Source organism: Mastomys coucha, unplaced genomic scaffold (genome assembly GCF_008632895.1).
Source record: "Mastomys coucha isolate ucsf_1 unplaced genomic scaffold, UCSF_Mcou_1 pScaffold6, whole genome shotgun sequence".
NCBI lineage: Eukaryota > Metazoa > Chordata > Mammalia > Rodentia > Muridae > Mastomys > Mastomys coucha.
Window position 1 is genome coordinate 21,811,135 of NW_022196912.1, and position 15,675 is coordinate 21,826,809.

The 15,675-nt window shown below is 40.4% G+C and overlaps 1 pseudogene; it reads right to left on the reverse strand.

Moving 5' to 3' along the window:
- Positions 1 to 11: 11 nt before the first annotated feature.
- Positions 12 to 495, reverse strand: LOC116080503 (annotated as a pseudogene).
- Positions 496 to 15,675: the final 15,180 nt, after the last annotated feature.

Sequence of the window (15,675 nt, forward strand, 5' to 3'; positions counted from 1 at the left end):
CTGAGAAAGTTTTATTGGCCTTTTGGATAAAAATGTTTGGCCCCAATGCAGCCTGTTCTGCACTTCTTGTCTGTGATGCTGAAACCTGGCCTACCCAGCACCACTTAGAAGTCCAGGCCGTAGATACCAATGCTTGAGTCATATTTGATGCCCAGGTCAATGTGTTCCTGAACGCCAAAACCAAAGTTTCCAGTATCTGAGAAGTTATTTTTCCGCAGCTCACTCCCGCACCTTCAAGCTTTTCTCCAGAATTTCCTCTGCCGTGGCTCCACGGACTGTGCAGTGAACAGCAACCTTCTCATTTCTTCCGATGCCAAAGGACCTGATGGTATATCTAGCTTTGGAAAACACAGGGGTCCGGCCTGTGAGCTGCTCCAACACCTTCACCGCCTAGGTCTGTCTGTCTCTGCTTTCCCCCACGCAGATATTGAGGCAGAGCTTGCAGATGCGAAGTTCCTGCATGGGGTTCTCCTTCTCACCTTGATCTTGCGCCATGGTGGAGAACAGGAGGAGGTTATTGATGATCTTTTTTTTTTTTTTTTTGGCTTTTCGAGACAGGGTTTCTCTGTATAGCCCTGGCTGTCCTGGAACTCACTCTGTAGACCAGGCTGGCCTCGAACTCCGAAATCCGCCTGCCTCTGCCTCCCAAGCGCTGGGATTAAAGGTGTGCGCCACCATTGCCCAGTGTTATTGATGATCTTAAAACAAATTCTCTGTATTCTCTCTGTGTATGTGTGTGCCCATGGGTCTACAGATCGATATCAGCTGTTGTGTTGTATTTTTCTCTAACTTCCTTATTTTTTGAGACAGGTTCTCTGTATGTAGGCCTGGCTGTCCTGGAACTTAACATGTAGGTCAGGTTCAAGAGAATAAAACCAAATATTTTTGGGGATCCTCTAATCATATCAATACACAAAACAATCACTACCTTTTATTTTGTTATTTTATGTGCATTTATGTGTGTATATGGTGTGTGTGTGTGTGTGTGTGTGTGTGTATGTGTGTATGGATGCTATTAGAGGATGTTAGATAACCATTCCATTATGCTCTGCCTTATTTTCTTGAGCCAGAATCTCTCATTGACCTTGCTGGTGGCCAGCAAGTTCAGTGCTCCTCGTCTTTCACTCTCCACAGCTCTGTGGTTACAGGGATGCATGGCCACCCCAGTTTTTTTTTTACATGAGTTCTGAGAATTTGAATTTAGCTCCTCTTGTAGCAAGTGTACCAACCCACAGAACCATCTTCCCAACCCTAATCCACTTTCTAAAGATAAAGAATATTGACCAGAGGAGTTCACTACCTCACTGGTGAGTCTAATGAGCTGTTCACCCATCTTGTCACTTGAAAGTCAGGGGAAGCCTTTAGTTAAATCAAGAGTGGAAACCCGACAGAAAAAGGCTGTTAAGGCAACACTTCACCTCTCCCCCAATGGCTCAGCTTTGCTGCTTGAATTCAATGTGGATTTTATTCACAAACTTTTGTCTGATGACCTGAACATTTTTTTTTTTGATAAAGTGCAAAAGGTAGAAATAGTAAATTTCTTTATTCTTTCAAATTGTCAAACCATCAGAATAGAAGTGAAAGAAAAAACCCAAACAAACCAAACATAGATATATTATGGCTTTAGTATTGCTCTATTCCAAGGCCTATAAATACTCAACAATGTCAAAATGAATTTACTACAAAACAGCCACCTTTTATGATTCATGAGGTCAGCAAGTGTGGGAAGGGACTGGGAGAAACATGTAATTAGAAGTGGACAAACAGCTTTGTATCCAAGAAGTATGAAGCACTGATATTTGGGCTCAAGCTGGAGGCCCTCAGTAGGCTTCTGAATCAAACTCAGAGAAATCGTATTCTTTCTTCTTTAGTGGTGTGAGTGTCGATCCTGTCAACTTCAGACTGAAGGCCACCTGAGAGGACTGGTGAAACCAGTTCTTGAGCCCTGCCCCGGAAACACCCGAGTCTCTGCCTTGGCACAGGTTGGGGGTGTGTCTTTTATTTATTTATTTATTTATTTTAGATGAGAATTCATTGTGTACCCTTGGCTGGCTTGGAACTCACTGTGTAAACCAGGCTGGCCTCAAACTCAGAGATCCACCAGCATCTGCCTCCTGAGTGCTGGGATTAAAAATGTATGTCACTACCCTCACCTGGGGCTCTCGTTTTTTAACAAGCTTTAGATAAGGTTGCTAAGAACTCTAAAGTTTACAAATCTCTGTTATTCAGAAGTGTTGCTTCTACTTATCCTCCTGCTTCATCTAAGTCTTAGAAGAGATTTAAAAACAATCCTACTATTGAACTAATAACTGTTTACAGCTTAATGTGCCGTTTCTAATATAGTATTTACATTTTCAGTATTGATTACAGTCTGGTTCTTCACCTAAAGGAGTGAGCCTTCGATGTTGGCTTTTCACAGACCTCAATGGGCAGATGTGGATTAAGAGTTCACGTAACAGGAGTGAATTCAAACAGTCGAATATGCTTTTGTGTCTTTGTTGGATCCTGGCTAGGCTCTGGTGAGACCCTTAAATGTGTATTGGCCCCTGAGGGCTGCAGGAACCCACTTGGTGCCCTTAGTTTAGTTTTGTGAATCAACCCTTGTAGTTTTACTTGTTGGTTTGAAAGACACTCTCAAAGAGAGAAAAGAAAAATCCATTAATGAAGTTCAGAACACTATTCTGTGCATCATTGATTCAGACCGTACTTTGTGGTATGGGTTTCCTACTGAGTAGGAGTCTAGTCTAGCAGTTCTTAAAACATGTCCACTGGAACACTGCTTCATCCATTTTCCCCAACAACCAATTTATTGAACTGCCTTCATGCACTGGGCTCCACCATATAAATTATAGTATTATGTGGATTACAATAGGGAGTTAAAAAATATCTGTATTCCTCCAGGGCCTGTTAATCTACTTGTGAAAGGGGAATGTATGGATTTGAAAAATATATACTATTTTTATCAACTGCAGAATTTCCTATTCACTATAAGAATTACTATAAAAGTTGGTAAGGGTTTGAGGATACCCAATGTGTCATCTGACCTGTGAGCCTCTAGTTACTTTTGTCTGTTTTGCTTTAAGAAATTGTATTCTGTAGAAAATGCTCTTGCATACTTATGCCTAAACTTCAGGAATGAGAGTGTTCGTTATTGTTGTCAGTGCTGTTTGGGGGCACAGTAGGGTAGAGAGGGCTATTTCTCATACAGCTCAGGGTCACTTATTTCTTCTCCTGTTTACCTTCAAGTAATAATTTACACTTAGCAAATAACTCTGTTGATGCTTCAAGCACAATGACATGAGAATGTAATGGTATAAACGCCAAATAAAGAAGTGGAGTCCGGTATCCTGACTTGGATGTGGTGAGAATGGAAAGTTTAGAGAAGAAAGCATGGGAAGGACAATTGTAAGTGAGTGTGTTATCCAGAGTGGAAGGCTACCCCATCTTATTCCTTATGTTACACCGCCTGGGAAAGGCAACTCTGCAGGCATAAGTAGCCCGAGTGCAGAAGCCAGCCAGGCCACAGGCCAATCTCAGACCTGTAGAATATGATTTCTTGGTTTTGTTTTTTTCTCTTTAAATTATTTTTTTTATGTATTGTTTTAAGCTGTTAGGTCTGTAGTAATTTGTTACATAGTCACTGAAAACCAAAAAAGAAAACTAGATGCAACTGCTCCTCTCTTTTCACAAATGATGGACTACAAAGCCATGGAACCATAGTATTCACCTGTAACTAAGGTTGACTTACAGGAGGTCCAACTTTAAGAATCACTGGATTGTAATGTTCACCTCTGTATCCCAGGGTATTATCTAGCGGACTACTTTTGTTACTTATAGAATATGCAAGATATAGCTCTCTGCAAGAGATTTGCCACACCACAGGGGGGTAGACAGGTGGACAGAGCTGGTGTCTGTGTAGTGCCTCAGGAGCTGTGTGCAAGAAAGGGGTCAGGCCTTCTGTATCTTACTGGTAGAAAAATGTATACTTTCCATTAGGAGTTGGCTTGGGTCTGACATAGTAAAACTCTATTATCACTACAGAACTTTGAGCATGAGTTTATGGAGTGTAGGCTGGCAGCCACTGACCCTTTTAACAATGAAGAAGTCTATGCTGGAGATCAGGGGTAACTTGCACAAAGTCACACTGAGTAGTTCCGACCCTGTCATGAACTAAGATCTATAGACTCCAGACAGTATTTCTCCTGGTGCTGCATTTCCTTACTTTTTTTAAAGCTAAAATGAAGCCATTACCTTTTCTTCATATATAATAGTCTACACAGGTCAATGGAGGAGAGAATAATTAAGTCCAGCACGGTCCAGTTTCAGGAGAGAAGGGCTTACTCAAACTAGCTCAAGACCCAAGAGAGAATCTGGTGTTCAAACTTGACTTCCTTGACTCTCCATGTCTGATGCACCAGCCTGTTTGCCTCTACTCTTAGGGCTGCACAGGATGCGTGGTGTGCTTTTCTGTGCATTTACTTCTGTATCTATTTGCCCAGGTCCCCTGTGGTCTCTATAAGGTGGAGCTAGGGTCTATGTCCCCTAGCTGGGCTCTCCTATTATGTGTTTTATATGGATAGCCACTTGGTGAAGAATTGTAGGCATTTGGGCTGGGATTGGTCATTCACTTGTGCTTGAAGGTGGATAGTGTCTTTCAGAAGTTTGACCAGTGGCATTAAAGAAGTGCGCTGTGGAGATCACTGCTACGAGTGCCAAGTGAAGGCGGCTGTTGTCTGACTACCGTGTGCATCTCATTTAGGAAACTGCCTCCTTCCTGGCAGGAAGCACCATATTATAATAATCCCATTCCCTTCCCTCCCATTCTCTATAAAACCCGATTACCCGAAGACCACTTAGGTCATTTCCTTTGTTTTTTTTAATTCAGCTCTTTCATCTTTCAGCTTTTTCTATTAGCGCTTTGGCCTTCCCTTGGCATGAGAGTATTCATGGAAGACTTTTGAGACATTCATTCTATAGCTTCAGTGTCCTCTGGAGTTATCATCTCTTTTCTAACTGATCCAAAATCCATCCTCAACCTTGATAACATCCTGGCTTTGAGGGCAAGGACTAAACAGCCATGTCCAGAGTGATGGCAACTAGATGGAATGATGCTGATGATATTTTTTCCAAGGGCCCAGCTGCTGGCTGATGTGATTGCCAGGTGAGGTCCATGAACATGACTTGTCTGGGCCCTAGGGCCACGTCCAGCTTCCCAGCTCTTCCTGTGATTCACCCTCACTGGAGGCTGTTGAATCATCACAATCAGGAAAAGGTACTAATACTTGGCACTGAAACTTAATAGCTCTCCTAGCCTAGGGACTTCATTAGTTGGAGGGAGAATAAATGACAAGCTTTTTATGACCCCGAGCTTCCTACATAGAGCTCCCTAGACCATACCAGCCAAGAAGAGGAGCCTGTTAGAATGGACATCTAAGGGAGAAAACTTCTCTTTTTGTGCTTATATAAGAGTCACGTTATTTTTTATAATCTGGATCCAACAACTCTCATGCATAGGTGATTAGAATTTGGCCTTTGGAAATGGGAAAGGAATTGATTATATATATTTTGGCAAAATCTGACCCAGGAAAGCTAAGCCACAGTGATGGGGGAAGTATGTGTTTAGCAGGGTTTCCATCCTGGGTCCCTTGCTTAGGTACATCCCCGAGCCAAGCAGTGTTCTTTGTTTTCTGAGTCACTTTTAACAGTCATCTGGAACTTTTCTCTGTTCTGAGTGACTCGAAAGTTTTCTGTTCACATTTTGTTTAGGAGCTGGGGACATGGTTCTATAGCTAAGAGCACTTGATCCACAGGCACAAGAAGTTGGGTCCAGTCCCCAGCACACACAGAAACAGTTGGACATAACTGTGTATATGCCTGCAGCACCAGCATTGAGACTGGAGGATGGCGTGGACTTGCTGGACCTGCAGCACCAGCATTGAGGCGGAGGGCAGCCTGGACTTGCTGGATACCAGTTTGCCATTTCTAGCTGAAATGGCAAACTCTAGGCTCAGTGAGAGACATTGGCTCAAGCAACAGAAAGGGTGATAGAGCAGGATACCCAGCATCTTCCACTGGTATCAGCATGAACGCTTTGGATGTATTCCCCCTCCCACTCACAAGCACTAAAGTGTGTTACAAATACTCACACGAAGTAATTTTCTTTTTTTTTGAAAAAGATTTATTTATTTCATGTATATGAGTATACACTGTAGCTGTATAGATATTGTGAGCCTTCATCTGGTTGTTGGGAATTGACTTTAGGATATCTGCTTGCTCTGGTAGACCTCACTCACTCCGGTAGAGTCTGCTCGCTCAGTCCCTGCTCGCTCCAGCTCAAAAACTTATTAATTATTATAAATAAGTACACTGTAGCTGTCTTCAAATGCACCAGAAGAGGGCATTAGGTCTTATTACTGGTGGTTGTGAGCCACCATATGGCTGCTGGGATTTGAACTCAGGACTTTCGGAAGAGCAGTTGGTGCTCTTACCCACTGAGCCATCTCACCAGCCCTGTAATTTTCTTTACTATGGGAAGTTAAATGTGTGGTTTTAGATTTAGAAGAGCTGGGTGCTATGCCTTGTTGGCTGCTAACTCACAGTGTGACCTTGAGCAAATCAACCATAAGTGCGTGATCATGACTAGCCATGTTCACCTTTCAGTATCAGAAAGAAAACTCATCAGAAGTTCCTTTGTTTTGTTTAATTGGAACCTCATTTTCCAGGGTAGTACAATGTCGGCCAGTGGGACAGACAGCTGCAAGCTCAAATCCCAGCAAACACCCAGACTGATTAAGTGATCTTAGGCCAATGTGTGTTCAATTTTCCTCTTCATGAGAAACATTGGGAGTGTATTAACCTGTTGCTTTATGTTGGAGTTCTGTGATGTGATTAAGATAAAGGATAATAAACAATTATGTCATACTTCACATATCACTCTAGCACATCTGGACCTCTTCTACTGCTTTCATAGAACTCACTGAGTTCTAGATTCCAGATGATCTCCTATTCGTGTGTCTAGCAGCCCCTGACCATACACACAAGTTTTATAAGGACAGGGAGTTTGCTTATTTTGTTCACTGTTCTGTCATTAGTATCTGAAATAGTGTCTGGCAATAGTCAACATTCAATAAATACTTGTAGAATGAATGTCATTCCTGTAGACTTGGGTCAGAAGGTTATTTTATTTATTTATTTATTTATTTATTGGTTTTTCAAGACAGGGTTTCTCTGCCCTGGCTGTCCTGGAACTCACTCTGTAGACCAGGCTGACCTCAAACTCAGAAATCTGTCTGCCTCTGCCTCCCAAGTGCTGGGATTAAAGGCGTGTGCCACATTGCCCTGCTCAGAAGGGTTTTACTATGAACAGCCAGCTAGTAAATAAATATCTTAGCTGTGCAGGCTATTAAGTCTGTTACAACTGTCCAACCTGGCTTTCATAGTTCGAAAGCCTTCCCGAGACTCCCTGCACAAATGGAGGTGGTTGGTGATGTCCATGTAAAATAGTATAAACAGGCTCTGAGCTAGATCCAGTCTGTAGATGGTAGTTGGCTTCTCCTTGTTGTAGACCCACAGATCAGAGCTAAATTCTGATGCATTACTCCAATAAATCAGTCTAGATCAACTTCATAGACATTTGGACTTACCTAGGATGAAGCAAGGGGAAAAGTAATGTAAGAAACACTCCCTTTACCAATGCTTCTCCTGCTCTCGGAGGCTGAGCAGGGGCTTTCTCCAGGTTCTGTAACCGTTGGTTGATTTCAACACTTGAGAGATGATGCTGGAAAGTTCAGTGCTAGGAGGAGATGAAGGATTGGATGTTCCTTCCACGCCCCTTCCTTGTTGCATGTGATTTAGGGACTGTGTTCTCTTATAGTCCCAGAATTCCACAGCCTCTAATACCACCATTTGCACACTCAGGAAGTTTTATTGCTTTTTGGTGAGTTTTTTCTATAGCTCTTTCCACACACTGTGCACAGTCTTCTTACCCAATTTAGCTGGAGCCATCTACTTTCTACCAGTTCCTGGTCTCCTGTGTTGCCCAGAGCTAGATTAGGTTGCAGGAAGCCAGCTAGGGCTCTCCTTGCTGGCCCATGTGCTGTTGCTGCTGATGCCAACCCAACAGCCTCAGCCATGTGGTTCTCTTCTGTAGACTTCTCTTCCCTCCATCTCAGAAAGGGCAGTATGCTATCTGAATCGGCGGAGTTGCTCAGCATTCAGACTCTGTTCTGGTCTTAAACTCATTTAAGTGTGTAAGGAAGTGTCAGTGTTTGTGATTCCAGACCCAGCTTTCCTCACTCAATATTCCTGTGTCATTGGGCACATTATTTTACTTCTTGGGACCACATGTTACTTGTTTTTAAGTAGATATGACAAGCTCTGCTGTGCAAATCTATATATTCAGTATGATTATAAAGAAAAACATAACAAAACTAGTTCGCAGATTGTGAACTACTACCAAAAACGTGAAGTGTGATCATTTATAGGTGGCCTTTTCTTCTCCTATTTCCAAAATTTCATACATGCTAATTGTTTTATTAGTCTCTTGTAATTTTATGGAGTGCCTCAGGAAACAGAACAGGATGTTATATGAGAGTACATTTGAAAACCACAAAGAGCCACAAGCCAAGTGTTGACATCGCTAACTCACCTCGTGGTTAAACACATCCCTCCTTGCTTGTCTGGATGCGGCTCCTTTGGTCAGATCCTTTGATGCCATGAGTTGACTTTATGAAGTTGGCAGAGGCTCTAATGTAGCCTATACTGCTGCTTTGCCACCCTCGCCTAGTATTCATCTACCAGTAACTCCACCAAGGTCTGAGGGATTTACGGAAGCACCTTCTACAGGGACAGTCCTAGATCTTTTAGAGTACTGCTTGAGCTCCTTCTGGTCACAGGTAGAAGTTCCCCAGGCCTCGCCTCACTGACCACATGACTGGACCCAAGTACTTCTCTATGAGAGGACAGTGAGAGAAATTAGTGTGTAAGTTCTTCGTGTGTGTGTGTGTGTGTGTGTGTGTGTGTGTGTGTGAGAGAGAGAGAGAGAGAGAGAGAGAGAGAGAGAGAGAGAGAGAGAGAGAGAGAGAATTAATATTCCATTTTCCTTTCTCTGAAACAGCTCCTATCATGAAATAAATAATTTGGGTTGATCTTTTATATTAATATTTTCTGATTTAGAAATGATATATTGTATCTCTTTAATTGCTGCCATTAAATTTTAAAGTGAACATTTAAATACAATGTAACAAAAATCATAAAATCCTATGTGTGCAGTTTGATAGGTAGTATTAGGAGGGGAGAACCATCCGCCCTGTCTTCAGATAAGGAGCTCACCATAGAGAAGTGGAGCACATGGGAGAAACTGTCAGCTTTTTATCAGCATGTTAAACAATGTTAGCAATAAAGTATTCCTTACTGCCTACCATTTTTTCCATCAAGAACAATTTTCATTTATTCTTTGGCAGTTTCATAGTTGTTTACAATGTATCTTGACCATACCCACTCACAGCTCTCCCTTCATAGTTGTTTACAATGTATCTTGACCATACCCACTCACAGCTCTCCCTTTCTACTCTTTTTGGAAATTTCCAGAATGCCCCCTTTCTACCCTTATATATTATTTTATGACCCCTCCAGAGCTCCTACTTAGGTATTCTATCCTAGCTTGATAAATTCCACCGAAAATACTTCTATGTGACTATGCCTACTTCTACAAAGAGGAGGAGGAGCAAGAGGAAGAAGAGGAGGGTGAGGAGGAGAAGGAGGAGGAGATGGAAGAAGAAGAGGAGGAGCACCCTGGAAGATACACTTGCAATGCCAACAATTCATTTTGCCAATATTTTAGTGTAGCATTTAATGAGTCATACAGTCTGTACCCTTCCAAGTCTGGCTTTTGCTCTGTATCATTTTGTGAGACACATCCATTTTGTCATAGGCAGCCACAGTTTCTCATTTCTGTTGTTATGCAGTATTATAGCAAAGCACAAGCTTGTCTGTTCTTTGGTGGATGACTATTAGAGTTAAGTGTATGGGGGTCTGTTATGAACAGCATTGCTAGGGAAGTCTTTGTTCTTACAGTGTATTAGTCAGGGTTCCCTGGAGGGACAGAGTCACTAGAATGGATATATAGTAACAGGGCTTTATCAGATTGGCTTTCACGATATGATCTAGGTAGTCTAACAATAGCCACTAGACTTTACGCAGGAAAGGCTGAGAACTCAGTAACTGCTTAGATCATAGGGCTGAGTTGCCCAGAAGCTCCATATGGTGCTGACAGATAGCCTGGAGGATTCCTCGCATGGCCACTTGTCCTCAATCCCTGTTGGCCTGAAGAAGCTGGGATCTGCTATCAGCAAAGGAATGCAGCAGCAGAGACAGCAGCAGTGGTGGAGACAGCTGAGGAGATGCGCTCACAAGCAGGTTAGTTAAAGTCACCAAGGAAACACAAAGACAGCAAGCAAAAAGCACATGTACAGACACTTAACTCTAGATCCCACATGTGACAGACAGCATACATTTTTCTTCCAGAGCCCATCTTTTTTCACTCAGCACAGTGACCCCAGGTCTATCTACTTTCTGCCAATGTCATATTTACACTCCTTACAGATGAATAAAATTCCAGTGTGTCTACCTCATTTTCTTTATGCTTTCATCTGATGATGGATGTGTTGGTGGTTCCATGGCTTGAACATTATGAAAAGTTCCACACGTCTCTCTTGGGTATGCTTACTTAGACTCCTTTGGGTGTGTACCATGGAGTGGTATAGCTGGATCATATGTTAGTTCTAGCTTTAGGGTTTTTTTTTTTGAGTAATCTACATACTGATTTCCAAGTGGCTATAGTAGTCTACATTCCCACCAGTGATGTCAAAGGAAGAAATATATAGTTGTTTCCTCTAATCCTAAGGGCTTTCTTTATGACAGCCATTCCAACCAGGAATGGAATCCCAAAGTCATTTTAATCCCCACGTCTCTATGTCTAAGAATGTTGGAAACTTTAAAAGGGTATCTATCGGGGGGTGTTGTGGGGTGGGTGGGGGGACACAAAGTAATGGTTAGGAGCACCGGCTGCTCTAGCAGAGGACCCAGGTTTGATCTCCAGGGTAGCTCACAACAGTCTGTAACTCCAGCCCCATGAGATCTGTTGCTCTCTTCTGCTCTCTGGGAGGGCACTGAATGGATACACAGACATATATACATGAAGCAAATATATATATATTTACAGGCAAAACACCTAAATGCACAAATAATAACATAAAGTAATTAAAAATATTGTTGGCCTTTTCTTTCTTTCCTTTAAAAGTGTCTATTCAGTTTATTAGGCCATTTACTGACTGGGTGATTTGATTATTGATTTACTTTCTGTAGTTCTTTGTAGATTCTACACATCAACCTGCTGTCAGAGACATAATTGGCAAAGGTTATTTTCCCATTCTGTGGACTGTCTCTTCACTGAGTGATTGTTTCATGTGATCTCGTTTTTCAGTTCTTTGTATCCTTTTCTGTGATTTTAGGGAAAATTCAGAAAGTCTCTCCTTATGCATCTTTGTTGAAACTGAAAATGCATTTTTAATGAAAATGGAATGTTGTTTCTTTACATGTGAGTCACAGAGAAGATTACCACTTACAATCAGTGTAGCAATCAGGCGACCTCTTTGGCCAGCCCTGCCTGGCAATGATGGGGACCATCAGACAACCTGAGACAAGAAGACACGTCATCATTAGCTGCCCAGAGGCAACACATTCCCATAGTTACCCTTGTTGCATGCCTTCTTGCAAATGTGTCATGGTCGCTATTCTCTCCAGAATATTCTCTCTTACCCCATTTTCAAAGATTGGGTGGCTATAGCCATGTGGGTTCTCTATTCTTCTCATTGGTCTGGTTTTGTGCCAGAATCTTTCTGTTTTTGTTACTGTGGCTCTGTAATATAGTTTGATATACAGTGTTTTGATATTTCTAACATCTATCTCTCTACCTAATTGGTTTAGCCATTGAAGAAAGTTTCTGTTTCACATGAATTTTAGCATTTTATTTTCTAGCTCTGTGAAGTGTGTCATTAGAATTTTGATGGTATTGCCTTGAATGTGTGGATTGCCTTTTTGTAATACAGTCATTTTTTTATCACTATTGTTCTGTAGTACAGCTTGAGGTCAGGGATGGTGATTTCCCCAGAAGTTCTTTTATTGTTGAGAATAGTTTTCGCTATCCTGGGTTTTTTGTTATTCCAAATGAATTTGAGAATTGCTCTAACTCTATGAAAAACTGAGTTGGAATTTTGATGGAGATTTTTTTTTTTGAATCTGTATATTGCTTCCTGCTAGATGGCCATCTTTTTTCCCCATAAGTGTTAGTAATTTTTAATGTTACTTAAGTGTACTATGGGTCATAATAAATGTTAACTACTTAATGAGGCTATGAGAACAAGGACATCTTGGAAGTTACCAGGAATTCTGTAGTTATTGGCTCCTGCACAAAACAGCTCCAATGTGAGGGATGGCTACTGGTGGGACAGGTAACTATTACTCACTCAATCAAACTGTCAGTTCTTATGGCTGTCAAAGGATGGCCATCTTTACTTTAGTAATCCTGCCGATCTTCCTGAGCTCCATCTATTGTTTGGGTGTGAGTCTCTGCTTCTCTTTCCATTGGAGTCTGGGTGGAGCCTCTCAGAGGACACTTATGCTAGGTTCCTGTCTGCAAGCGTAACAGAGGAGCATTAGTAGTGTCAGGGACACTACTAATGCCCATGGGTCTCAAGCTGGGATAGTCATTGGTTGGCCATTCTCCCAGACTCTGCTCTACCTTTGTCCCTGCAATATAAGTTTTTAAATAACAAACTTGGTGTGTTGTTCTTTTGAATTCTGTCATTTCTTGTCATCAACTGCTTTTGAGTTTGGCTTGTTTTTGTTCTTGCTTTTTCTAAGACCTAGGTTATTTACTTGAGATCTCTCTGATTTTTTAAAGGAAGTACCAATAGCTATGGACTTTCTTCTGCCTTAGAACTGTCTTAGCTATGTTCTAAATATACTGGTTCACTGTTTTGATGGTTAGTTTTAATTGTTAACTTGAAACAATATGGAATCACTTGTGAAGTAAGTCTGATCAGGATTGTGTAATTGGTGTTGTGAGTGTGTCTGTGAGGGATTATCTCATTTATGTTAATAAAGGTGGGAAAACCTGCCTGGTGTGGGTGGCAGCATTCCCTACTTAGATAATTCTGAACTGTAGAAGAATGGAAAAAGTTTGCTGAACACAACACACATTTATTGTCTATCTGCTCATGATTAGCTGCTTCAAGTTCCAGCTACTGTGATTTTACTACAATGATGCTCTGTAACATGTTATTGTAAACCAAATAAATACCTTCATTAAATTGTGTTTTTTCAAACTCTTTTGTTATGGTAATAGCAAATGAAACTAAGATGGTTTCATTTATTCACTCAGTTTTCAGGAGTTTTGTATCCCCTTCTCCTCCTTTTTCCAACAATCCAGTGGTCATTCAAGAGGCTATTGTTCAGTCTTCACGTATTTGTAAAATTTTTATGGTTCCTTTTGCTATTAATTTTAAATTTTATTTCATTATTATCTGATTTGATCTAAGACATTATTTTATTCCTTTTATATTTGTTAAGGTTTGTTTTGTGGCCTAGAATGTGATCTATTTTAGACAAGTTTTTGTGGAGTACTAAGAAGAATTCATGGTCTACTTGTGTTGGGTGGATATTTACTAAGTCTGTTTGACATATAGTATATTTTTATCTAAGAAGTTTTTTCTCTTTTCTTCCTTCATTTTTAGAGGGATGCTCTTTGAAGTTTCTTTGTTACTTTGTAGTTTGAATTAAATATCCAAAAATCAGAACGGGGTATTGAAATCCCCACTTTTATTGTATCAGCATCCATTTGACCTTTTAAGTCCAACCTTTTTGTTTTACAAAATTGGGAGCTTCGTCATTCAGCACATACATATTTATAATTGTTAATCTTCTTGGTGAATTGTTCCTTTCAGTAATATATAGTGATTATCTTTGTCTCTTCTGATTAATTTTGTTTGAAGTCTTCTTCATCATATACCAGTAATAGTGATAACAGATTGATTTCAGCTTCTATTTGCTTGATAATTAATTCATCCATTGACCCTCAGGCTGTAGCTATCATTGCCAGTGAAATGTGTTTCATGGAGACATTAGATAGTTGGGTCTTAGGTTTTAATTTAGTCAGCCAGTCTTTATTGGTGAGTTGAAGCCATTTATATTTAAAGCTGTTACTGGGAGATACTGACTAATTCCTTTTATTTTTTTTTTCTGTTTGGCTAGATTATTGTTTTTTTTTCTGTTTGGCTAGATTATTGTTTTTCTTGTATCTGCATTCTCTTTGTGTTGTAATTTTTGTTCCTTTATTAGTATTGAAGGTCTATAAATTTACTGTATTATACATGATAGAGTGTTCCTTTCTTGAAATTTATTCTCTATTATGTTGTCATGATTGAGACTATCTGTCCTCCAAACATATGCATATTTTTAAAGTATCTCTTACAGTACTAACTTGGTAGTTATGGCCTTTCTGATTTTGATCTTGTTTTGAAATACCTGCCTTTCCTTTTAATTGTAAAACAGCTTTGTGAGATATAGCACTCTTGATGGGCAGTTATTATTTTTTCACAGTTTAAATATGTCCTTTTGTGTTTATCTGGCTTTTACAGTTGCTGAAGAAGGATTTGATGATACATTGGCATATTTGCCTTTTTAAGAGGGTTGGCAAATTTTTTTCTTTTTACAGTTTTGATGGGTTTTTTTTTTTTTTTTGACTTGTGTTTTTATGTTTGGTTATAATGCTTCTTGAGAATTTCTTCTCTGGTCATGACTACTTAGAGTTCTAAATGTCTCTTATTCTTATACGTTCAACTCTCTCTAGATTTGAAAACAAATCATGTTACAGTTTTATGGAATAGATTGTATACACATTTGCTTTATATCCCAGCTTTTGTTTTATCTCATAGGCTTTCAAAGTTTGGATTCATGATAATCCTTAATTATTCTAAGTTTTTTAATATGATAAAGTAAAAATACTACTAAAATATAAATAAAATGAAAAAAAAAAAGCAACATAAGAGCCAAGAACAGATAAAAAAAGAAGAGAAAATGAAGTGTAGAACAGGTTTTGTTCCTGGGAATTTGAAAGTTGGAAACTAGTGGGCACATGCAGAGCATAGGGTGCGTTGCACTTGTGGGCACATGCAGAGCATAGGGTTCCTAGTGGGCACATGAAGAGCATAGGGTGCGCTGAACTTGTGGGCTCTTATCCTTCCTATGGCTTGTGCTGGTACTGAACCTGTATAGGACAAATGTTCAGTGTCTGCCAGAACTTCGTTCACTTTAATACTTCCTTTCTTTGCATACCAGGGGTTTCTACTAGACACATTTAGTTTTGCAGTCTGTGATGGGCAGTTTTACCACTCTCTCAAGACTCCCCAGACAATCACCCCTGGATGCTGGTTGGTTAGGGAGGTGTGTGTGTGTGTGTGTGTGTGTGTGTGTGGTGTCACCTAAGTACTCTGAAAGTAGAGAAAGCAACTACACTACTCAGATCTGTCTTTAGACCTTTAAAAGCCACCAAGCATTAATTACCCTTCTAGAGGTACACAGTTGTGGATGTAGCGTAGTTTTCTGGAGCTTAGTGAA